This window comes from Lycium barbarum, chromosome 2 (genome assembly GCF_019175385.1).
Source record: "Lycium barbarum isolate Lr01 chromosome 2, ASM1917538v2, whole genome shotgun sequence".
Classification (NCBI taxonomy): Eukaryota; Viridiplantae; Streptophyta; class Magnoliopsida; order Solanales; family Solanaceae; genus Lycium; species Lycium barbarum.
In genome coordinates this window covers 128,880,731-128,908,652 of record NC_083338.1, presented here as the reverse complement: position 1 = coordinate 128,908,652, position 27,922 = coordinate 128,880,731, and the positions used below count along the sequence as shown (strand labels likewise).

The window sequence follows — 27,922 nt, the reverse complement described above, 5'->3', positions numbered from 1 at the left end:
ATGAAGATGAGGTTATTTAAACCAAATGATTTATGAAAATGAGGCTTTCTAAGCCGACATAATGAGGTTTTCCTTTAAAACCCAATGATTGATGAAAATGAGGTTTTTAAACCAACATGATTCATGGTGTAAAGCATTTATACAGTGAATTTTAGAGCATTCGTGCGGTGCGTGTGTGTTTGCAAGCATTTATGCGAAGCGGCTGAAAGCATTTGTGCAGTGCGTGTGCTGTGTTTTTATGCAAAGCATTTTGAAGGCAGTCCTACAATGCATGTGCAATGCATTTGAAAGCAGTATCGCAATATGTGTGCAATGCATTTGAAACATTTATGCAGAGCATTTGAAGACATGTGGTGCAATGCATGTGCAGTGCATTTGAAGGCATTTATGTAGAGCATTTGAAAGCGGTAATGCTATGCATGTGCAGTTCATTTGAAAACAGTAGTGCGATTCATGTGTGGTGCATTCGAAAGCATTTATGTGGTGCGTTTGCAGGGCATTTGAAAGTTGTAGTGTAATGCGTGTGTAGTGCATTTGAAAGCGTTTATGCAGGGCATTTGAAAGCAATAGTGCATGTGCAGTGCATTTGAAAGCATTTGTGCGGAGCATTTGAAAGCAGTAGAAAATATTTGTGCGTCGGTACACTTGAAAAATCATTTGTAAGACTTAAGCATTAACTTATCATAAGTTTGGAGAATTATTGACACTTGAGAAGCATAATTTCTCCTAAACGTTATAAGAAAACTCAAATCATTCGGTACGTAGTCCTTGCAAGGCTGTAAACGTTACATATTTCAGCTTCCGCAATTTGGAAACCTGCACTCAAAGAAAATTTGTAACCTCCGCCCATTTCTAAGTCTTGGCTAACTAACAAAACTATTTGATTAAAAATCATATTATTTCAAAAGGAAATATGCATAAATTATGGTAAATATGTATATAGTGATAAATAATTTATGCTGAACTTGGAATTGTGACACATTGTGAAACAAAGCGAATGCCCTTTCTCCGAAGTCTTTCCTTTGTCTGATGACTCTGTTGACCATATACTCTTTCATGTCTCTCGATGTCGTCTTGCAATGATGCTATTAATATTGTCCCAGTTTCTAGCATAGGTGGATATTGAACTTTCAAAATGACGAGATCGAGCCTTATATAGGCTGCCTACGTATCCCACTAAGGGAATCAGGTCAAACGTAGTTCAAAACATACAAGGCAAAATAAAATTGAGGTTTTCTAATAAAGTGACCGAGTCCCATGTAGGACGCCTACGTATCCCACCGCGGGAATCAAGTCAGGCGTAGTTCATGTTACAAACAAAATGGAAATTTTTGGAAATTTCTATCTTAAAAGATCAAACCCGATATAAGTTTCTTACGTATCCCGTCGAGGGAACGTAGTTTTCATTACATAGAAAGACATTACATATAAAATAAACGAAAAGCTCCTAAATGTAGTATCTCTTGACGGCATCTACATTGATAGCTTTCGGCCACACTTCGCCATCCATTTCTACTAGAATTAGTGCTCCTCCAGTCAGTACTCGATGAACCATGTAAGGCCCTTGCCAGTAAGGTGCAAATTTTCCTTTAGATTTATTTTGGTGCTGGAATATGCGTTTCAACACCAATTGCCCCGGTTTGAATTGTCTCGGTCATACCTTCTTATTGAAAGCTTTGGCCATTCTGTTCTGATAAAGTTGCCCATGACAAACTGCATTCATCCTCTTTTCATCAATGAGCATCAATTGTTCATATCGATTTTGTATCCATTTGGCATCACTCAACTCAGCTTCTTGGATAATTCTCAAAGATGTTATCTCTACCTCTGCAGGTAACACAGCCTCTGTCCCATAGACCAAAAGATAAGGCGTTGCCCCAGTTGAAGTCCTTACAATGGTGCGATAACCGAGAAGGTCCAATCGCAATTTTTCGTGCCAATTTCTGTAATTATCAATCATCTTCCGCAATATTCTCTTGATGTTTTTGTTGGCTGCTTCAACTGCTCGGTGTTACGGTGTGGTGTTACGGTCCGTAACACAGAATGAAGGGCAACAGATGAACAAACAAATTACTTGGCCAAAATTTCTCGTTTTAAGCACGAGGCCAAGATTTTCGACTTAATGATCTATGGGTATGGTGTAAAACAACATTTTACCCCCTCACATACCTCGGGTTACTCAGACTTCACCCAGTTTTACCAAAATTTTCATTGAGGACTTTTATCAAACAGTTGGTGGGCAAACCGATTTAATAATTTCACCAATGAAACTTTCGATCGGAATGCCCTCCGACTCAGTGGGAAACAACATGCTTGTGCTCACAAGTCTCTTAAACAACACACATACCAATCCCCGCCCCCAACCATTACGAAATCCCGCTCAATTTTTCAATGGGGATTCAAACCCATTCCACACATTCAAAACATAACTTACAAATCATTGCACATGAATTTAGTCATGAGAGATGCAATCTTGTTGATATATTATCGAAGAAAAAGAATCAAGACATGGGTATACCTGATAGTTGTCGATGCTGGGATGAAACTTGAATTTAAGCAAAGATTATGACAAGAAATATAGCAATTGTTGGGAAAGAGATATGAGGGGGGTGGAACATGAAGAGAAGGGAAAATGAAGAGAGGAAGAGAGGATTTATGAGGGAGAGGAATTTGAAAAATGGTTGAAGAAACTGTTTAATTTGAAATGGGAATCGTCGGGTAATGTATTTAAACATTTCCGACAGTTACGTTACCTGTTATGGACCGTATCATGAGATACGGGCCGTATCTTGTGTTACGGTCCATCAAACGACTCCGTTTCACTTATTCATTAATGACCTGGCAGTACAATCGACGGACCGTAACTCGTGTTACGGTCCGTATCACCGGGCGTAACGTGTTCGAAATTTCCAGTGAATGCCCAGATTTTTCCTTAAAGTTACGGTGCTACGTTACGGACCGTATCCTGTGAGACGGTCCGTAACGTGGATCGTAACACCTTTTCTCAACCTTCAGTGATTTCTGGATTTTCTTTTCTCGTATTACGCTACATGATACGGACCGTAACCAGAGTTACGGGCCGTAACGTGGAGCGTCTCGTCTGGGAAAACTCAGCAGCTATTTGGCCTCTTCAGTTCTCAAAATCCTACCACATTAGCACATCAAAAACACAAAAGAAAACAAATGAAATACAAAATTTAAACTACTTATAAAGCGGTAAATATGGGTTGCCTCCCATACAGCGCTTGGTTTAACGTCACAGCTCGACGTGATACCTCATTGGATGCTAAGGTCTGGTGCCATGTTTTAACCGGTGAGCATCAACAATTTTGTCACCATCAACCATCCAATGGTAGCGCTTGACCCGATGACCATTGACTCTGAAAGTACGCGTCCCGTCATCGGACTTTAACTCCATTGACCCATTGGGTGACACACTCACCAAAGTGAAAGGGCCGGACCACTTCGATTTCAACTTGGCCGGAAAGAGTTTCAACCTCGAATTGAATAGCAACACCGAATCACCCGGTTGAAAATCTCGCTTAAGAAGTTTGACATCATGATAGTGTTTCATCCTTTCCTTGTACAAACTAGCACTCTCATAGGCATGATGCCGAAACTCATCCATTTCATTCATTTGAAACAATCGCAGCTTGGTTGCTTCGTCCTAATTCATGTTTAATTTTTTTAATGCCCACAAAGCCTTATGTTTGAGTTCAACAGGTAAATGACAAGCTTTACCGAATACCAGCTGATAAGGGGAAGTACCAATGGGTGTCTTGAAAGCTGTTCTATAAGCCCAAAAAGCGTCATCAAGCTTAGATGACCAATCAGTTCGGTTTGCATTAACCGTCTTTGCTAAAATGCTCTTAATCTCCCGATTTGAGACTTCAACTTGCCCACTGGTTTGGGGGTGGTAAGGAGTTACCACCCTGTGCTGCACTCCATACCTCTCTAAGAGATTAGCGAAATGCTTGTTGCAAAAGTGAGTGCCCCCATCACTAATGATTGCCCGTGGAGTGCCAAATCTTGTGAATATGTTCCTTTTGAGAAACTTGGTGACACTCTTGCCATCATTGTTCGGAAATGCTACAGCTTCAACCCACGTGGACACATAGTCAACCGCGACAAGGATGCATCGCATACCACGAGAACTTACAAAGGGGCCCATAAAGTCGACGCCCCACACATCAAACAGTTCAACCTCCATGACAAAATTCATGGGCATTTCGTGCTTCCTCCCAATTGATCCTTGGCGTTGACATTGGTCACAAGTTTTCACCGTTAAAGTAGCATCATGATAAATGGTGGGCCAATAATAGCCACATTCAAGCACTTTAGCTGCTATGCGGTTCCCACTGTGATGACCGCCCACGGGGGAGTCATGGCACGCCTTCAAGATGTCCATGGTCTCAGATTCGGCCACACATCGCCGAATGATGTTGTCGGCACAAGTACGGAATAAATAGGGCTCATCCCAATAGTATTGACGACTATCTCTTAAGAATTTCTTCTTTTGGTAAGCTTTGACATCGTCAAGGATAAGACCTGTCACCAAAAAGTTGGTGATATCTGCATACCAAGGGGCAACATCACAAGTTACAGCCAAGAGCCTCTCATCCGGGAAAACATCATTCAACTCAAGATTTCCACTTGGTCTGCCAGCTTCCTCAAGTCGAGATAGATGATCCGCAACTTGGTTTTCACAACCCCTTCGATCTTTGACCTCAAAGTCAAACTCTTGCAATAACAAGACCCAACGAATAAACCTTGGTTTTGCATCTTTCTTTGTCATCAAGTATCGCAAAGCCGCATGGTCTGTATGAACAACCACCTTGGACCCAAGTTGATAGGCCCGGAACTTCTCAAACGCATAGACAATGGCTAGAAGCTCTTGTTCGGTGACAGTGTAATTCATTTGAGCTCCATTGAGGGTCTTTCTAGCATAATAAATTGGGTGCATGATTTTGTTGTGCCTTTGCATAAGCACCGCACTAATAGCAAATCCGCTTGCATCACACATGAGCTCAAACGGCATTGACCAATCCGGAGATACAATAATTGGAGTAGATGTGAGCATTTCCTTCAACTCATTAAACGCCTTAAGGCATTTCTCATCAAATGCAAACTTAGCTTCTTTTTCAAGAAGCTTACACATAAGGTTGGCGATCTTGGAGAAATCCTTGATGAATCGCCAATAGAAACCGGCATGTCCCAAGAAACTGCGAACCCCCTTTACAGAGATTGGTGGAGGGAGTTTGGCTATTACATCAACTTTTGCTCGATCTACTTGAATGCCCTTTTCGGAGATCTTATGGCCCAGGAAAATCCCTTCTGTCACCATGAAATGACATTTCTCCCAATTAAGTACAAGGTTGGTTTCCTCGCATCGCTTCAATACCTTGCCTAGATTGGCAAAACACTCATCAAAGGAATCACCAACAACCGAAAAATCATCCATAAAGACTTCCAAGAAATCTTCCACCATATCTGAGAAAATAGACATCATACACCGTTGGAAAGTAGCTGGGGCATTACATAACCGAAAGGCATGTGGCTAAAAGCAAAAGTGCCATAAGGACAGGTGAAAGTGGTCTTTTCCTGGTCCTCTAATGCAATGTTGATTTGATTGTACCCCGAGTACCCATCCAAAAAGCAGTAAAACGCTCTTCCAGCTAGCCGATCAAGCATTTGATCAATAAAAGGCATAGGGAAGTGGTCTTTACACGTTGCGGTGTTCAGCTTTCGGTAGTCCATACACACTCTCCATCCGGTAACTGCCCGTGTAGGAATCAGCTCATTCTTGGAGTTAGGAACAACGGTAATGCCACCCTTCTTTGGCACACATTGTACCGGACTAACCCATGGACTGTTTGCAATTGGGTATACAACACCCGCATCTAACCATTTGATTATCTCTTTCTTGACCACTTCTTGCATAGGAGGGTTTAGCCTCCTTTGATGCTCAACACTGGATGAACTATCCTCTTCAAGCTCAATTCTATGTTCACAAATACCCGAGGGAATTCCCCTAATATCTGCAATAGTCCACCCGATGGATCTGCGATACACCCGCAATACTTCAAGCACCTTTTGAGTTTGATCCCCATTCAGCAAAGATGAAAGAATAACCGGTAAAGTATTATCTGGGCAAAGAAAAAGCATACTTCAAATGAGAAGGAAGTAGCTTGAGCTCAAGTTTTGGAGGCTGAATAATCGAAGGCTTAGCTGGAGGAGCGGTTCTTTTATCAAGATCGAGAGATAATTTCTTCGACTCATAAGAATACGAACCCCGTCCAATGAGAGAATTAACTGTTTCGATATATCCCATCATGTCATCCGCCTCAAAGTTCACCAAAATAGCTGAAAGTGCCTCATCGAAGTGCTCCTCTTCTAGCTGATGCTCCACCGCTTCGTCTATCTCATCGAATGAATCGATGACAGAAATGCTTTTATAAGCACCAGGCAACTTTAACCCTTTGCTAGCTTGGAAGGTTACTTCTTCATCATTGACCCAGAATTTTATTTCATTCCTTTCCGAGTCCATTAAGGCTCTTCCGGTAGCAAGAAATGGCCTCCCCAAAATAATTGGGACTTCTTTGTCAACCGCACAATCAAGGATGACAAAATCTGTCGGTAATAAGAATTTCCCCACTCTAACAAGGATATCATCAACAACCCTCACCGGTCTTTTGATTGTTCTGTCGGCCATTTGGAGACGCATGCTTGTTGGTTTAGGTGTTCCCAACCCGGATTGCTTATATATGGCTAGTGGCATCAAATTAATACTAACTCCATTGTCACATAAAGCACGAGCAAAATTATGATGACCGATGGTGCAAGGGATCGTGAAAGCCCCAGGATCTCCCTTCTTCTCAACATTTGATAACGAAATAATAGAACTCCCACGGTGGGTGACTCCCACCGTATCATGCTTGACTGGCCTTTTCTTTGTCAACAAATCTTTCAAGTATTTGTCAAATCCTGGCATCTCCTGGAATGCGTCTAGGAATGGAACATTCATTGAAAACCCCTTCAATTGGTCGTAGAATCGTTGGCACTTGGCATCCTCCGTTCTTTTCATCAATCTTTGTGGGAACGGAGGAGGAGACTTATAAGTTTGAGTCAAGGGTTTGATTGTCCCCGTGACCTTACTCTTTTGAAAGCTCCCTCCGGTGGCTTTTTCAACACTTGGCTCCTCGTCACCTTTTTGAACACTAGGGTGTGCTTCCTTCTCTTTTTCCACAACAATAGGCACTTCAACTGGTGCCTCTATTTCTTCCTCGACCTCTTTTTCAATAATCTCATCAATAGTAGGCTCGACACTGATAGGTTCAACCACTTTCTGTTTTACCGCATCAATGATCTTTCCGCTTCTAGTGGAAATAGCTTTGCATGAGGCAATGTGATCGCCTCCACTACCCCTTGGGTTCGGAACTGTGTCGCTAGGAAGGCCTCCTCTTTGCGGTGGATGTTGTTCACGAGACAGATCTCTCATTTGTGACTCGAGTTTATGAATCGAAGCGGTGTGAGAGCCTACCACTTCAGTCAAATTTTCCATCTTCTTGTCACTTTTGTGCTGGTTGTCTAATATCTTTCAAGCATGGATTCCATCCGAGAGGTCCCTTGATCATTGAAAGGACTTTCTCGCCAATTCTGAGAGTTAGACGTACGACCCTTTGGTGGAACATAGGCATTGGAATTCCGATTACCATAGTTGTTGTTGTTGTAATCCCTTCTGTCCGAACCACCATATTCATTTCTACCATATTGATTGCTTTGTTGTTGTGGTCTCCATGGATTTTGATAACCCCCTTGATTGTGATCGATATAATTTGCATCCTCACGTTGTGGCTGCCCTTCTAGATAAGCTTCCTCCGAGACTTGGTACATTCCGGGAGCATGAGGTGGCATCTCCTCGATAACATTCACACTTTTGTCTTCTTTCTCCATAAGCCTCTTCGATAATAAATCCACGGTGGTTTGCCATTGAGCAAAAGCATGATCTCGCTCATGATTTTCTTTGGCCACCGCGACAGCAGAGGGATTACCATAAGATAGGATTTCACTATCACTAGAATGCCAAGCTTGGTTGTGGGTAGTAAGCTTTTCGAGCAACCTGGTGATGTTGACAAATGATTTGTCCATGGAGCATCCCCCAGCTGCAGTGTTGATAGCAATTTGATTCATGGTATCTAACCCTTTGTAGAATTTCTCGGTGAGGATAGCATCCGGAAATCCATGAGTCCGAGATTGAGCTAGATAATATTTGAAACGCTCCCATGCTGCATATAATTGTTCCCCCGGAAGTTGTTTGAACTCAAAGATCTTGTCCCTAAGCTCAGCCTTTTTGCTTGGTGGAAACCACCTTTTCAAGAATATATTGGCTAACTCGTTCCAGGTATGAATAGTATTGCTGGGGAGCTTTTCATACCATTCCCTTGCTTGGCCAGCCAAGGAATATTTGAAAACCCGTAACCGCAGTGCATCAACAGGAACAGCACCTTGAGATTGTTGAGAACATACATGCACGAAATTCTTCAGGTGTCGAAGTGGACAATCCTCCGAAGAATTTTGGAAATAGCCTTCAAGTTTCAATAGCTAATAGATAGAACTATCAATTTTGAAATTAGCATTTCCCGTTCTAGGAGGAACTACAGCAGAAGCATAATCAGCTTCGTCGATGAATTCCGCAAATACATTCTCATCCTCCTCTTCTTCTGGTACAGGGTGGTTCACTTGGATTCCCCCTTGGTTTCCTTGATTGCGATTGTGTCTTCCTGCCATGTTCACCTGGTTCACTACAACAGCAAACAAGGTGTGCTGGAATAGAAAAAGTTTTAAAGAAGAGTACACAACAATCAGTAATTTCTCAACCGTAATCCCCGGCAACGACGCCAAAATTTGATACGCTCAAATTACACCTATTAATGGCGTAAAGCGGACGTTGTCAAATATAGTAACCCAACAAGGTTGGGGTCGAATCCCACAGGGAATATGGAGAGAAAAAGATACTAATCGTATGCGATACTAGTCTTTAAAGGCTTTAATCCTATTCCGGATAGTTGGAAATAGTTGTTGAATAATGTAATTAAGTATTTTGACTGAAATTGTATTTAATGCGAAATAGAGACTAAGGTTGTGTTCCCCAATTTGATTAGATATTATGCTTCAGGTTTCAATGCGATATACTTCTAATGGTTGTTCTATGAATATGCACTTGGTCTCTTAAGGACTTCTTAATGTTTCCCAACAGTTAAGCAGTATTTCCTCTTTATGATTCTTCCGAATATAAAAGAGTTACAATCGAAGAGCGACCAATAATGCCAATTTAGACTTATTCTTATTCCTAAGTTACTCTATTAAACGAGGGTTAACGCCTCGAGTCATTGTTATTCAATCTTACCAATATTGACTCTCTTTCCCAAGAAAATTCAATATAATGGCTTCGGCTAATGCTGACAATCATTACCCAACTTTACAGCTCAAAGATAGAATAAATAACAACAACCATTATGCATATATCAATAATAGAAACCCATTCACATAATACCCATCATGGGATTTACAACCTTAGAATTAAAATTAGCTACTCATAATTCTAGATAACAAAGAAAGCTTACAAGTAAACATAATGAACTTACAATGCAAAATACAAGATGGAATGAGAGTGAAGTTGTTGCCTTAAATGCTCCAACCACTTCTAAGATTAAAGACTTAGGGTTTGTGTCTCCAAAAGGAATCTGAATAAATGAATTAAAACCCTACATTAAGTATTTATAGAGCCAAAAATCGCGCCAAGTTTCTGGACAAAAATGCCCTTACGCCGCATCGTTACGGACCGTAACCTGTGTTACGGTCCGTCCTTCAGTTCGTCATTTGTCAACTTTGATGTTACGGCCACCATGCGACGGACCGTAACCTGTGTTACGATCCGTCCTTCTGAGGCGTAACTTGTGACTTTACTTGGCAACTCTCTGGAAATTTGGCTGATGTTACGGTGATATGTTAAGGACCGTAACATGAGTTATGGACCGTAACACTACACCGTAACACTGATGGTTTCATTGAAAACTCTTTGGAAATTTAGCTGATGTTACGGTGATATGTTACGAACCGTAACATGAGTTACAAACCGTAACACCACACCGTAACACTGATGGTTCCAATGAAAACTTTCTGGAAATTTAAGCCCTGTTACGGTTCAATGGTACGAACCGTAACATGAGTTACGGATCCCGTTACGGTCCGTAACATAAGTTACGGACCGTCATTTAGCTCCAATTTGTCCGTTTTTCAGCGTTTCATCTCATTTCCAATCCTTAGTCAACCAATCCTATAAAACACAAAAATAACATAAGAAACAATGTAACAACACTTAAAAACAAGCATCATTTCTAGTTACAAAGGCATAAAATGTGCCAAAATACACGGCACATCACTAATCTTTGAAGTGTTCTCTTGTGAACACTGGTTATGCCTTCTGGATAGTCTCCTTCCTTGAGATATTTATTGATGTCATAATACCAAGGTTCTCCATCAAGTTCTTCATCTACATAGAAACAATAAGCTTGCTAATCTTGCACATTCACCTTGATAGGATCTATGTAGTTCTTGTCCGAGTGCTAAATCATAGAGGACAAGGTTGCCAAAGCATCAGCGAGCTCATTTTGAGTCCTTGGGACATGTTTGAATTCCACCTTGATAAATCTCTTACATAAATTTTTCACACAATGCAGGTACGGAAGTATCCTCACTTTCTTAGTGGTCCATTCGCCTTGTACTTGATAAACCAACAAGTCGGAATCATCTATAACCAATAATTCTTGTATGTTCATATCAACGGCCATTCTGAGTCCAAGAATACAAGCCTCAGATTCCGCCATATTGTTGGTGCACGGAAACCTGAGTTTTGCTGAAATTGGATAATGCTGGCCTGCCTCCGAAATTAAGACTGCTCCAACACCGACTCCTTTAGAGTTTGCAGCCCCATCAAAGAACATTCTCCAACCTGGATATTCTTCTGCGATATCTTCTCCGATAAACAACACTTTTTCATCAGGGAAATAAGTCTTAAGGGGCATGTATTCTTCATCTACAGGACTTTCAGCAAGATGATCGGCTATTGCTTGCCCTTTGACAGCCTTTTGGGTAATTTGGGTAACATATACAATATCAAACTCACTTAGCAAAATTTTCCATTTGGATAACTTCTCAGTAGGCATAGGCTTCTGAAAGATATACTTGAGTGGATCCATCTTTGAGATGAGATAAGTAGTATATGCGGACAGGTAATGTCTCAACTTTTGTGCAACCCAATTCAAGGCACAACAGGTGCGTTCCAGCAAAGTATGTCGGGCCTCGTAAGGCGTTAACTTCTTGCTCAAGTAGTATATTACTTGCTCCTTCTTTCCCGTTTCATAATGTTGTCCCAACACACATCCAAATGCATTCGCTGACACAGACAAATATAACAACAAAGGTCTCCCGGCTTCTGGAGGCAACAAAACATGCGGATTAGACAAATACTCTTTGATTCTATCAAAATCTTGTTGGCAATCTTTTGTCCATTTGGTAGCAGCATCTTTCCTTAGCAACTTGATTATTGGCTCACATATCTGTCACGACCCAACCCCGTAGGCCGTGACTAGTGCCCGAATTGGACACTCATGTCACTTGTTAACTATAATCATTTATAACTAGTATGTCATGAACTTATTTGTATAAAAAGGTATGGTGTTGTTTTAAAGCTGTCAAAATATATTTTTTTGTATATCGTAGGCACCTGTCTCCTGAGGAGTTACAATTTTTAAACAACAACATATATTTTTCTACGCAAGCCGACAAGGCTGCCACGATATGCAACATACCAAACATACATATATATGCAAGCCGACAAGGCTGCCATTACGAATGGGTACGCCCCAAACATATGTCATAATCATAAAACGCGTCAACAACCATAAACAGACCCACACAAATGTCCACAGACCTCTAAGAGTAATGACCATATCATATGGCGGCCCCGCCGTACCCAAATAAACTCATATGAATTCAACATAAGGGAGTTATACCACAAGCTAGGCTCCGGAACAAAGGAGCAGTCAAAATAGCTGAATAAGTGTCCTAAGCTGGCGGATCTCCGAAATGAACGTCTGTACCTGCGGGCATGAACGCAGCCCCCCCCCCCCCCCCCCCCCGAAGAAAGGGGGTCAGTACGGAATATGTACTGAGCATGTAAAGCATGAAACATAGTGATAGACTCATACTGAGATAAGATGTATAGGACTCAATGCAACTAACAGAATTTCATAAAGACTTGCCTTTGAACATATTTCATCTGTATCATTCTCATATCAATGTCCATATAGTGTTTTGTAATCAAAGCTGCATAATCATTCTGTATATAACATATATACGTGTCCCGGCCCTCTAGTGAGGGGCTCGGTAATTAAAATCATAGCATCATAAACATGCACATAGACGTGTCCCGGCCCTTTCGTAAGGGACTCGGTAATAAGGAATATATATGCCCTCCTGGCCACCATCTCCATATCATCATATCATCATATATATATAACGTGTCCCGGCCCTCTAGTGAGGGACTCGGTGAATATAGTCATAGCATCATAAACATAAACATATACGTGTCCCGGCCCTTTAATGAGGGACTCGGTAATAATATAGTAGATGTGCGCACGAGAACGTGTCCTGGCCCGGGACTCAGTGAAGGATATAGCGATAAGCACGAGCAGAATAATAAGCAACCACATATATGCAATGCATCTTTTGAGACTCAATAGATAAGAAACTAACCAGCTCTAAAGTATTGGGATAATAATCATATTCAATTCTTTTCAACTCTCATTATAAGCCATAGCAAGGAACGTTTCAGCTTTCATGTACATGTATCAATTTTCATGATGTAGCTTTTGAAAATCAAGTATACTTCTATTCATGCCATTCTTTTAAGAGTAGGAACTTCTATACATCATTCATTAGTCAATCATGTAGTAGGCTCGTGACAATAGCATTAAGGAAATATAGAATCATAAGTCATGCATGGAACTAGAGAATAGAATTTACCCCAAGGTTCATATCGTTTCATACTTACGTCTAGGACATGCCAAGAAAAGAAGGAATAAGTTTTACATACCTTTAGCGTTTAGTCGTATTATAACTTGTACTTGCTGCCCAAAAACACTTATCCTATATCAAGATATCAAGAGCTACAATTAGTCTACGAGGGAATTCAATACGTACTTTAACGTCAACAATCCCTTTCAAACATTTAGACGACGTTTCGTTCGCATTCAAATCAACTACATACAACCACCCCAACATCAATAATCATATGTTCAATACCAATCCGGACAGCCCACATAACATTCCAAATAGCCCACATTCACAACATTCCATAACGATTCACATACGGCTACTACATTCTCAAGTTACTCCTAATAATCCGTAGCCTTAACGTTTTCGTGTAACAACTTTACAACAACCCAAACAACGTAAATACAATATATATTCTTAACTATCATTAGTATTTCCAATTTAAAGAATACAACATGTCCAAAACAGTTCCTAACCACAACACGTCCAAAACAGTCCCTAATCAACAACACGCCTAAAACAGTCCCTAAACAATGTTCGGAATTCTTGCAAACATTTACGAACATACTAAGCAAACCACCTATGATTCTTACACATTATTTCATGCCTTCTTTTCATATATTTTCAGTAGGTTATGACCAGCTATCCACACGACAAATACATCACCAAATTCGTACGCAAACAACTACCTTGTCGACACAAAAACCTTACAATGACAACAACATGTTTAATGACATTACTTTCATGATTCTTGGAACTGTTTTAGCATCATTTCCATTCTTACAACAGCCCACAATTCATATCAATTTCAACTTGAATCATTATGCTTCACTTCCACTAAACGTTCATAACAAGAATCAACACTCAACACATACAATTTCACCTCTAGCACTAAAACAGTCCACTGTTTGGACTGCTTATATGCTTCAACATAATTCATTTCTTTAACACCTTAATTCACATATTCAACATGCACACAATACACCACAATGTCCATAACAACAACAATCAAAATGTGACACAAAACAGTCCACAAATTCCTCTAAAACAGCCCCCTCACACGGCTTCAACACAACTACAACAACTTCATGATTTTCATTCATTTATCCATACTACAACACATTCAATCCATTTCCAATACATGTACAAGAATATTAAGCATCATTTCACCTAAGTTTATAGCACACAGCCCACTTCAACTTCAACAACAACAGTCCCTAACTTACGATAACATCTAAGTCTGTATATCGCTTGTATATCAACGTTTCCTCCATGTATACACCATATTAAACCTTTAATCCAAATTAATAACATGAGTAGGAGGTTGAAATTACCTTTAACAATCAGAATCTTCAAGAATCTTGTTCCTCTTTCCAGCTTCTTGCTTAACAACACAAGGAAAACTTAGGCTACAACTTCTCTTTAACTAATATCATGTCAAGGGTCTAGGATTTAGCTTATATGATGGCTCAATTAGAAAGGGGGTTTGGGAGAGAAAATAAGGGTTCTTGGATCTGTTTAAGTCGTGTGAAGTGATATAGGGAAAAGTGGTGGCTTATATATTAAGTTTAATGGGCCTCATGGGCCGAAATATGAGTGTTTGGGTCGGGTCCAAACTTGCTGCCCTGCCAGCCCAAATTGCATCGTCCATATCTCCTTATCCCGATATTATTTTGATGAGAGGTTTGTTGCGTTGGAAACTAGACTCGATGAACTTAATTTTAGGCTTTTGAAACACCTTAAAACTTCTCATATGCTAGGAGATATGCCTCCTACAATATAGGCTAAAATCGGGTCCGAAATATTTACTGAAGTTGTTCCGATTCATTTCGTTTAACTTCTAATCCTCTTCCAACCTCATGTAACCTCTTATACATACATATACACACTCATATACATACTCATAACATGATTTCAAATCCTTTAGGTTACCATGTCACCTCGGGATACTTAAGGCAACCATATATATAACGATATTCTTACTAACTCGACTAACTTTCCTTGAACCTTCATAACTCATTTTTTTCTTGTTTTACTTCAAGTAGCACGGATTATTATGGAGTGTAACATACTTCCCCCCTTAGGAACATTCGTCCTCGAATGTTAAATTAGTGTTGTATAAGCATACTTAACCTGTTACCCTTCCTAGTCAATCTTATCCTTCACCACCTCACAGCCTGTCTTACCAATACATTCGCATCCGTCACAATTCCTTTTTCTCTGTACTCTCATCTTAATCATACTACTACTTCTTTTACTATAAACTCGTAATAATTTATCCCTACTTATCAATTCAGTCGGTACCTTACTATAACACTTTATCAAGATTATCCAGCCTTTTCTAAATCATCTCTTAGTATCGTAAACCCTTTCCAAATTCTTCTTTTTACCATATCGATATCGACTTCCTAATTACTATTACCATCGATTCAGCAGTCGACTTATTTCTCGAGGTCATCCATATTGGCAACTTAGTCAAATCCTATGCTTACTATTGACACAACCTTTCAAAACATATTACAAACCTATACCTCATTCTCTTTTTCTATTTCTCGGAAAATTTGGGCAGAGTTTTCTCTGTACTTCTTACTATCCCAAAGCCTGCACGCAGGAAATACCAACAATGCCTCACAGGGCCAACATTTATACGTATATATCATATCGTATCATAGCCACACAGAGCTCCCAATATCAACAACAATATAAAAATGATGAACATAACTCGTATGCCCTACTCAAACTGCACCTGTTATACTTTCTCTTTCAATTTTTAACTTTACATTTCAATCGCACTTCCATACCTTAATCGACATATACCTTTCGTACCTTTGCTTACCTGCATACTTTGGAACTTCCAATATCGTCAAACACTTCCTTCTGTCGATGCCGTTCTTCAGCTGAAATCAAATGTTAGCATAAAGAATTTCATTTCCTATGACTGGGCTCTATCGCACGATCTGTGATATGAAAGAAAGGTAACATCCTAAATGCCCTGTAGCGTCCAGTTTATAGATGTGGTGCACAACACACCGATAAACAAGATTCTACTAGACACGGCCTGTAGACACTCCAAGGAAGGACCGCTCTGATACCACTTCTGTCACGACCCAACCCCGTAGGCCGTGACTAGTGCCCGAATTGGACACTCATGTCACTTGTTAACTATAATCATTTATAACTAGTATGTCATGAACTTATTTGTATAAAAAGGTATGGTGTTGTTTTAAAGCTGTCAAAATATTTTTTTTTTGTATGTCGTAGGCACCTGTCTCCTGAGGAGTTACAATTTTTAAACAACAACATATATTTTTCTACGCAAGCCGACAAGGCTGCCACGATATGCAACATACCAAACATACATATATATGCAAGCCGACAAGGCTGCCATTACGAATGGGTACGCCCCAAACATATGTCATAATCATAAAACGCGTCAACAACCATAAACAGACCCACACAAATGTCCACAGACCTCTAAGAGTAATGACCATATCATATGGCGGCCCCGCCGTACCCAAATAAACTCATATGAATTCAACATAAGGGAGTTATACCACAAGCTAGGCTCCGGAACAAAGGAGCAGTCAAAATAGCTGAATAAGTGTCCTAAGCTGGCGGATCTCCGAAATGAACGTCTGTACCTGCGGGCATGAACGCAGCCCCCCCCCCCCCCCCCGAAGAAAGGGGGTCAGTACGGAATATGTACTGAGCATGTAAAGCATGAAACATAGTGATAGACTCATACTGAGATAAGATGTATAGGACTCAATGCAACTAACAGAATTTCATAAAGACTTGCCTTTGAACATATTTCATCTGTATCATTCTCATATCAATGTCCATATAGTGTTTTGTAATCAAAGCTGCATAATCATTCTGTATATAACATATATACGTGTCCCGGCCCTCTAGTGAGGGGCTCGGTAATTAAAATCATAGCATCATAAACATGCACATAGACGTGTCCCGGCCCTTTCGTAAGGGACTCGGTAATAAGGAATATATATGCCCTCCTGGCCACCATCTCCATATCATCATATCATCATATATATATAACGTGTCCCGGCCCTCTATTGAGGGACTCGGTGAATATAGTCATAGCATCATAAACATAAACATATACGTGTCCCGGCCCTTTAATGAGGGACTCGGTAATAATATAGTAGATGTGCGCACGAGAACGTGTCCTGGCCCGGGACTCAGTGAAGGATATAGCGATAAGCACGAGCAGAATAATAAGCAACCACATATATGCAATGCATCTTTTGAGACTCAATAGATAAGCAACTAACCAGCTCTAAAGTATTGGGATAATAATCATATTCAATTCTTTTCAACTCTCATTATAAGCCATAGCAAGGAACGTTTCAGCTTTCATGTACATGTATCAATTTTCATGATGTAGCTTTTGAAAATCAAGTATACTTCTATTCATGCCATTATTTTAAGAGTAGGAACTTCTATACATCATTCATTAGTCAATCATGTAGTAGGCTCGTGACAATAGCATTAAGGAAATATAGAATCATAAGTCATGCATGGAACTAGAGAATAGAATTTACCCCAAGGTTCATATCGTTTCATACTTACGTCTAGGACATGCCAAGAAAAGAAGGAATAAGCTTTACATACCTTTAGCGTTTAGTCGTATTATAACTTGTACTTGCTGCCCAAAAACACTTATCCTATATCAAGATATCAAGATCTACAATTAGTCTACGAGGGAATTCAATACGTACTTTAACGTCAACAATCCCTTTCAAACATTTAGACGACGTTTCGTTCGCATTCAAATCAACTACATACAACCACCCCAACATCAATAATCATATGTTCAATACCAATCCGGACAGCCCACATAACATTCCAAATAGCCCACATTCACAACATTCCATAACGATTCACATACGGCTACTACATTCTCAAGTTACTCCTAATAATCCGTAGCCTTAACATTTTCGTGTAACAACTTTACAACAACCCAAACAACGTAAATACAATATATATTCTTAACTATCATTAGTATTTCCAATTTAAAGAATACAACATGTCCAAAACAGTTCCTAACCACAACACGTCCAAAACAGTCCCTAATCAACAACACGCCTAAAACAGTCCCTAAACAATGTTCGGAATTCTTGCAAACATTTACGAACATACTAAGAAAACCACCTATGATTCTTACACATTATTTCATGCCTTCTTTTCATATATTTTCAGTAGGTTATGACCAGCTATCCACACGACAAATACATCACCAAATTCATACGCAAACAACTACCTTGTCGACACAAAAACCTTACAACGACAACAACATGTTTAATGACATTACTTTCATGATTCTTGGAACTGTTTTAGCATCATTTCCATTCTTACAACAGCCCACAATTCATATCAATTTCAACTTGAATCATTATGCTTCACTTCCACTAAACGTTCATAACAAGAATCAACACTCAACACATACAATTTCACCTCTAGCACTAAAACAGTCTACTGTTTGGACTGCTTATATGCTTCAACATAATTCATTTCTTTAACACCTTAATTCACATATTCAACATGCACACAATACACCACAATGTACATAACAACAACAATCAAAATGTGACACAAAACAGTCCACAAATTCCTCTAAAACAGCCCCCTCACACGGCTTCAACACAACTACAACAACTTCATGATTTTCATTCATTTATCCATACTACAACACATTCAATCCATTTCCAATACATGTACAAGAATATTAAGCATCATTTCACCTAAGTTTATAGCACACAGCCCACTTCAACTTCAACAACAACAGTCCCTAACTTACGATAACATCTAAGTCCGTATATCGCTTGTATATCAACGTTTCCTCCATGTATACACCATATTAAACCTTTAATCCAAATTAATAACATGAGTAGGAGGTTGAAATTACCTTTAACAATCAGAATCTTCAAGAATCTTATTCCTCTTTCCAGCTTCTTGCTTAACAACACAAGGAAAACTTAGGCTACAACTTCTCTTTAACTAATATCATGTCAAGGGTCTAGGATTTAGCTTATATGATGGCTCAATTAGAAAGGGGGTTTGGGAGAGAAAATAAGGGTTCTTGGATCTGTTTAAGTCGTGTGAAGTGATATAGGGAAAAGTGGTGGCTTATATATTAAGTTTAATGGGCCTCATGGGCCGAAATATGAGTGTTTGGGTCGGGTCCAAACTTGCTGCCCTGCCAGCCCAAATTGCATCGTCCTTATCTCCTTATCCCGATATCATTTTGATGAGCGGTTTGTTGCGTTGGAAACTAGACTCGATGAACTTAATTTTAGGCTTTTGAAACACCTTAAAACTTCTCATATGCTAGGAGATATGCCTCCTACAATATAGGCTAAAATCGGGTCAGAAACTTTTACTGAAGTTGTTCCGATTCATTTCGTTTAACTTCTAATCCTCTTCCAACCTCATGTAACCTCTTATACATACATATACACACTCATATACATACTCATAACATGATTTCAAATCCTTTAGGTTACCATGTCACCTCGGGATACTTAAGGCAACCATATATATAACGATATTCTTACTAACTCGACTAACTTTCCTTGAACCTTCATAACTCATTTTTTCTTGTTTTACTTCAAGTAGCACGGATTATTATGGAGTGTAACAATATCACCGTCGATTGTGCTATGAACCGACTAATGTAGTTGAGATGACCGAGGAAGCTCATTACGTCCTTTCGTCTCTTTAGGGCAGGCAACTCTTGAATAGCCTTTATCTTCGAATGATCCAATTCTATGCCCCTCCTACTCACAATAAAACCTAACAGCTTCCCAGCCAGAACACCACATGCACACTTTTCGGGGTTTAGTTTCAAATTGTATCGCCTCAACCTGTCAATGAACTTTTTCAAATCTGTCAAGTGATCTGAACTATTTCGTGACTTAATGATGATATCGTCCACATAGACTTCAATCTCCTTATGGATCATGTCATGAAAAATGGTAGTCATGACTCTCATATAGGTGGCACCTGCGTTCTTGAGCCTAAAAGGAATCACTCAATAATAGTATACCCCCCAAGGTGTGATGAATGCCGTTTTCTCAGCATCTTCTTCATCCATCAGAATCTGGTGATATCCTGCGAAGCAATCAACGAATGACTGCAACTCATGCTTTGCGCAGTTATCAATAAGTATGTGAATATTTGGGAGGGGGAAATCATCTTTCGGGCTAGCCTTGTTGAGATCCCGATAATCCACGCATACCCTGACTTTTCCATCATTCTTTGGTACAGGCACGATATTGGCTAGCCAAGTGGGGTACCTTGCAGCTCGAATGACCTTTGCATCAAATTGTTTGGAGACTTCTTCTTTGACTTTTAAACTCAAATCCGGTTTAATGTTTCTCTTCTTTTATTTCACCGGAGGACAAGATGGATCAACAGGAAACTTATATGAAACAATGTCTATTCTTAGACTCGGCATATCATCTTAAGACCATGCGAACACGTCTATATATTGTCTCAAAAGGTTGATCAATTCTTTTCTTTGTGACGAAGTTAAATGGACGCTAATTCTTGTTTCTCTCACGGTTTCTGAATCTCCCAAGTTTATAGTTTCTGTTTCATCCAAATTTGGTTTTGGCTTATTCTCGAAATGTTCAAAATCCTTAGTTAACTCTTCAGGTTACATGTCCTCTTCATATTCTTCAGAGTCATGTTCGGCATTTACTATGGGCTCGCTTATTTCATTACGTGTCACATTCACAGTATCAGCAGATTTACTAGTTTGATTGCTGAAAAATAAGAGAAAAATTAATTAAATAAAGATGGAATAAGAAAAATAGAAAAGCATAGTTTGGATTTGGCATTTAAACTTTCAAAAGTTGGAGGCAAAACATAACAAAAGCATAAACACGATTCAGGCCTCAATTTTGAATCGCGTTGTTTCATCAAATTCAAATCATCTACCAAGACTCCCGGAGTTAGGTGTTCTAAATAGTCAAATAATCACACATGAACACAAATGAATTAAGCCAAACATAAGATGTTGCTCTAAAATGTAGTAGGCTTTCTCGTTTTCTCCCCCTTTTTATATTGCTTCAGCCCTGGTTGTTTTCCGAGGGGAGAAAGAGAGACCCGAATAGAAATTTAATCCCGATCGTCACTGGAATTTGTTTCAACTGAGTTTGATGAACTAGAAACGCGAAGTGGGGCGATGAAATCATTTTTTATCTGGCGGCGAAATTGAGTCTCATTTGAGACTCCTCGCAACTCCAGATGCCATGCAAAAAAAAAAAAAAGAATTAGAGCTGTGATAATATACACGATTTCATGATCGACAACAAACATAATATAAATTACAATTAGAACGCATCTACACCCATTCGCTACTAAGTACAAATATGCATGAATTAAGTATGCAACATGCACAAAGGGCCTATATTTATTTATGTAGAAAAGGATAACTTATAGAGAAGAGAAAACTAGCCCAAACAGTGGACAGGCCCAATTAAAATGATAACAGCAACAAGGATGATAGCAGGCCCAAAACGTGTCCAAGCAACAAAAGAAAAATAAAGTAGGCCCAAAATAAAGTAGAGCAGTTTCAGTTTTCAGGACAAAATAAATGACTTATGTATACATTATGTATATCTGAGTATACTTCGTATATACACATTCATAAGGATGTTTAGAAGGTTAGTATTGGAAAGCTTCTGCCCCCGTCTTCCCGATGTTGCACAAGTTCCAAGGGATTTCATGAATCCCAGGCATGGCTAACACCGAGGAGGGTTCAAGCTTGATCCATAATGACCAATCTAACCTCCTCATTAACGTGCTTAAACAAAAGTGTACTAGTAATATACGCACATATACATAATCAAACATGGTGTACTTATAATGTAAGAGCATATAAAATTCAAATAAATGCAGAAACACATCATGCTTTACAGAGCTGACCGAATCAGTTAACACAAATTAAGCAAACCAACTAATTGTTATGCATCTGATGGCATACCCGAAATGAGGAGATTAAACACTGCCTAATCATGGGGAATTTAAACAGGGAAAACAGTGACACTAAGCATTCATACTAAACATGCTGAACTAAGTTAACAGAGGAAAAAGGAGACTTGAATATAACAACCAAACATAAAGAAACCAAACAGGGGACAACAGGATCAGGCAATACAGTAAGCTGAGTAAAAATGAAGCAAAGAGACTACCATTACAATTAAATATAATGCACCCAACCAAACCAACAAAGAGGCCAACATTATTTGTTTTAAAAGGGCGAGGATAACCAACAGAGTTTTTAGAACCAGGATAATTATCTGACTAACTGCAAACATACCCAGACATTGATATTATAGGCATATTGAAAATAGGAAATAGGTGAAGGCCCTTAGCAAACTGAACTTTCATCACACACACTGTTTCAGTTTGGGGATAAGACAATTCTTTAAAACTTGGACAAGTTAGAACCTTAACCAAACATGTATTTAGGCTTAAGAAAATTATTTAGTAGCACTCTATCTGTGGTGACATGGCATATTTTACTTTAGAACTTAATGTTTGATCAAGAACATGGAAGAATTAGGATTGAGAAACTTCACTCGGTTTGGTCAGATTCATAAATGGATCAAATACTACCAGACCACAGAATTTTGATGTCAACTTAGGAACCATAGAAATTTGATGTCAACTTGAGATTACACTTTCAAAAGATGAATAGACCCTTTATGCAAATCAAGATCAACAATTATTTTAAAGAGGGCTGAAACTGGAAATGTACTTTTTTAGGCTTAAGGGATTTGGGAGTGGGATTCCAAATTAGAACACTTTCCCCATTTTGATCCATAAACTAACTATGTAAACACAAGCATTTTACAGCCATGACTAAGAGAAGGGAGGAATTGACACACACACACTGGTTTAGAGGGGAATCGCACAACATATACTCATTATATTTGACCAAATCATAACATTACATCCATCATAGTAATAGACTAACCAAAGCAATACTCAAGCAAATCATAGGCTAAACTAGACTAACATATACTTTGCAAACATATTAAAAACCAACCATGTCTGAACTCTACTACATAATAATCAACTTACTAGTCTTGTTATGGCAGTACAACAACAACAACATACCCAGTGAATCCCACAACGTGGGGTCTGGGGAGGGTAGAGTGTGCGCAGATCTTACCCCCACCTTAGGTAAGGAGGCTATTTCCGGAAGACCCTCGGCTCAAGAGAAGCATAAGAAAGGTCAGATACAGGCAAACAAATCAAAACAGTTATGAAAATGAAAACAATGAAAGTAAATAAGCCATTATAAACCAACAGATACTCGCAGAAATGAAGAGACAAAAAACTATAGGGCAACATAGCTACTCGTAGAAAGGATAAACGCGACTACTTACTAGCCTTCTACCCTAATATGAGTCCTCCATACCCTCCTATCTAAGGTCATGTCCCCGGTTAGCAGGAAATGCGCCATGTCCTGTCTAATCACTTCCCCCCAATACTTCTTCGGCCTACCTCTACTTCTTTTGAAACCGTCACTGGCCAACCTCTCGCACCTCCGCACTGGGGCATTTGCATCTCTCCGCATCACATGCCCAAACCATCTCAGCCTCGCTTCCCGCATCTTGTCAATCTTGCTGTGGCAGTATATAAACATAATCAACTAACACAGGATACATGTTTAACATGGACAAATTACACTAAAACAATGCATAAGGACATGCTTAAATTAAAACAGGCTAGAGTAACAACTAGTCATGCTTAACATAATAGGCTATAACACATAAGATATACAATACTAAACTAACCTAACATACTAAAACATGTTTAACTACTAAACAAAATTAAGATAGAGGCAGTTTTATCTAATCATACTAGCACATAAATATGCTTTAATCACAAAACCACAAACTGAACTAACACAACAACATGCTAAATCATACAAACAATAAACTAAGCTAGCACATAATAACTAAGAAACTGAAAATGCAAAAATAAAAGAGAAAAGGGGAATTAACGGACCTTCTTCGGGTGCAGCGAAGTGGGTGCAGGGTCTCCGATATACACTCGAACACTACGAATTCTGAGCTTGCATACGCTCAGATTCGGAGTAGTAGCAGGGACAAAAGAAAACAAAATGATTTAGTATTTTTGAATGAATACCAAGAAATATTGGGTTGAAGAAAATTGGTGTTTTTAAAGGAAATCCAGGCGGCCAAAAAAATCTCCTTAAAATGGGTCAAGAAGCGAATATTTATAGGAGAATTTAAGGGTTTGCTGGGGTTCGAAATTGGGCGGGATTTCTGGTCAAAAATGCTCCACCCCTCAAATCCAAACGTTCGTATTTTGGTGGATATTTCAAACGCCCGATCAGAAAAGAAAGAAGGAGACAAAATCCCATTAAAATTTTGTACCCGAAAATGAAAAGAAACTGATAAAGAAAAGATTTGAACTCACAAATGGACAAAAACTCATTAAGGATTTTCAGATTGAAAAGAACAGAGAGAGAAAAGAGATTACCTCTTCAACGTTGACCTCGAACGAGCATTAATTTCTCTTTCCTAAATCGACCACGCATGGTCTGTGAGAGTGAAAGGATTTTGCAACTTCACCGCTTTCGTCGAGAGAGAGAGAGAGGGAGGAGAGAGAGAGAGAAGAGAGAGGCGCGGCTGGGTTCGTTAGGGTTTAAGATGATGAAATAAAGTTGTGGGTCGGGTCGGTTTACGGGTGTGGACTGGGTCGGTTCGAGTAGGTTTTAACGAATGGTGGGCTGATTATTATGGACTGGTCCGAAATTATTTGTGGATTGATTGGGCTCGGATTTGAGCTAATATTGGCTGAATGAAAGAAACAATTTGGGCTTCTAAATTTAAATAAAAGATTTTCTTCCATTAATTATATATTAACTTGTGCTAAAATATTACTTACTATAAAATATATTTATTACTAAATAAACTTATACGATGTTATAATAGCCGTGCGATAATATTTTAAAAGTTTAACAGTAAGTAAATGCTATTGTTTAATTACATAAAATAAATGTGATGCGTGTGTGCCTAAGACGGTAAATAAAAATGTTAAAAGTGATCATAATGCAAATCATAATACTAATGGTAATAGTAGTAGTAGTAGTAATAATAATAATAATCATGAGAGTAAAGTATAAATAATTATTTTTTAAGTTGCCAAAAATATTAGAAGCGCAAATAAATATTTCGGAGGAAGGCGGGACAAAATTGAGTGTCAACAATGAGGAAGTTCAATGGATTTCCACGATGGCTAGGAGGAAGTCAAGTCATAGCACAATCACTTGATGTACTTTTGCAATGGTTGTGGCTTTGATCTGGCGAGAAAGGAACAAAAGCAGATTTCAACAAACACAGTTCCTCATTGATAAAATATGCCGAGTGATTGCCCAACATATCTATATCCAGGGCAGACACAACATCAAATGGCAGAGAATACTTGTTAATTTCAATTCTTATCCTTAGGCTATTTGTTTTGCTTGTTATTTTCTCTTTTCCTGGAAATGTAATTATTGAGTGTACACTCCTAGCTTAGTTTAGTAGGAATAAAAACTTAGGTAGTCGATGGTCAGCTTCAGCTATGCTTCGTATTGCTATTTTTGGATGAAATAAAGTTTAGCTTTCAACCAAAAAAAAAAAAAGAATGAAGTGACATGGCCATATTCTATTAGCCAGAACATGTCACTTGTATACGTGGCGTATCTTCATTGGCCTTTGATCTAACTAGGCATGTTGCATCATTCTGACACGTGGCGTGATCCTATTGGCTCCTTCGTTTGACTTGGCGTGCCACATCATTTGACACGTGTTACCAAAGTGGGCCTCTAGAATAAGATGATGTCTTGGGCTTGGTAAAGTGGACTCGTCATTTGTAACTCAATTAAATGGGTTAGCCCATTGCATTTGGACCGTTTTAATTAAATCCACGTTTGTTGGATTTAAATAACTGATCCAATTATGACACAACATTTATTTGGACTAATATCTTCAATTTAATATAACCCGAATTTCTTGTGAATTTAAATTTAATAAAATTTCATTATCCATAGATTTGATTCTCCTCCAACCTCTATCACTTTTCATAAATCATATGCTCGCAAATAGATTCTCATTTTATAACCCAAATTGAATAGTTCTTTTTAGAAAATATAGGGAGTAAAGGAATTGAGATACCACTTGAAGTCTTAACAGTTTTGATTTTTAAGCATGTTTTCTTTTTCTACTTTTGTTATTTTCTTTCTAGTCTTCTCTAACTCACAAGTCCTTAAGAACAAAAATCTCTGATACTATATAATGTTTCTACGAAGTGGAAGAAAATTAATATAGAACCGAAAGTTCATCTTGTTTGATTCATTCACGTCCAGGGCTGGCTATTGGGCAAAGTTGATAAAACCAAGTTTGGCGAGCCCACTTTGTACCGCTACAGCTATTTTTTTATATATAAAAAGAAGTATTATATTTTTCACTAAAAAGGAAAGAAATCTTTTAGATTTTGATTTGATCAAAAAGTGGACCCTAAAATCAATTTCGTAAACATGTGATGTGGATACAAATTTTATGAATGGAATGGGACAAGATAATTATTACTCTTCTCATTTTACCTTTTTCAATAAAAAATGGTGTAACACCTTTCACTTTTCAGGGTCCACCTAAAGTTAAAGCAGCTCAAGCAACTGCATTAGGCCTCATCTTTGTAGAGGCTCCAAAATTTCTAATAGTTAATATGTAGAATTTATTTAAAAATAAATCAAGAAAAGTATAATTTTCATAAAAAAGAAATGATGGATCGGTCGAGATAAATTGGGAAGTGAAATAGTATTTCTGAAAATTTCTCCAAACACCTTATATGAGAATAGCCCTCTTTCCTCGTTTATACACAATCATCATTATCACAGTTATCACATTATTTTTATCCTTTATTACCTTTCTCTTCAAAACGCGTACTTCATTTTTACCTTTATATTTCACTTGGTCTTTCTCAATTCTCCAGATTCCACGTCTTGTTTTGTGGTCAATTGTCATTCTTTAGTTTTTTTTTTCTTTCTCAAGTCTTTATAGTTTTGGATCTAAAATTTGTTATTTTCTATATTTTTCTTCAGACTCTTATAATTTGATATGTCAACTAGAGAGTATGAATTATCCGAATATACAAACCTAGGAAAGGAGAAAGATTGAAACTTTAATATAATCCCAAAAAGGAGACCTTGATAAATAATTTTTAATAAATAATAAAAATTGTAAATCAAAAAATATGAGGGAATCTATTCTAGATGAACAAAACACCAAAATAATTGAGTTACCCGATAATAATATCCGGAAGAAAAAGGAGGAGGAGGAGAGTCAATGGATATATATATCCTCAGGAAATTAATGTCAAATAAAATTATATATGATTATTTTAATTACAAAACTTAAGACCTCTTGATAAAGTTTCGCTATAGGGCACAAGTATCATTGAGCCGCACCTGTCACTTCCTTTTGTGCTTTCTACGGTACTCATTATTTTCTTTTTCACATCAACGTACACTGCACTTTATCTATGCTTTTGTTCCTCTAATAGAGAGAATTTTTTTATAGCTACAGCCTACACAAATGCTATTAATATGTTTAGAATTACAAGTTTCAAAAGTCTTATTGTCATATATATTATGTTACGTTTAAACTTTAAAGTCCACAGTTTTAATTTTTTCACTTAACTATTTCTTAAAATTTGTGCCAAAGCAAATTAGGTTAAAAAAATGGAACGAAGTACTGAT

General features: G+C 38.5%; 1 non-coding gene across 1 annotated transcript; it reads left to right on the top strand.

The window, feature by feature from the left end:
• The first annotated feature begins 8,236 nt into the window (after positions 1–8,236).
• LOC132629551 (small nucleolar RNA R71) lies at positions 8,237–8,343 on the top strand. The gene has a single exon (XR_009578321.1). It is a non-coding gene; the product is annotated as a small nucleolar RNA R71 (small nucleolar RNA).
• The last annotated feature ends 19,579 nt before the right edge of the window (positions 8,344–27,922 follow it).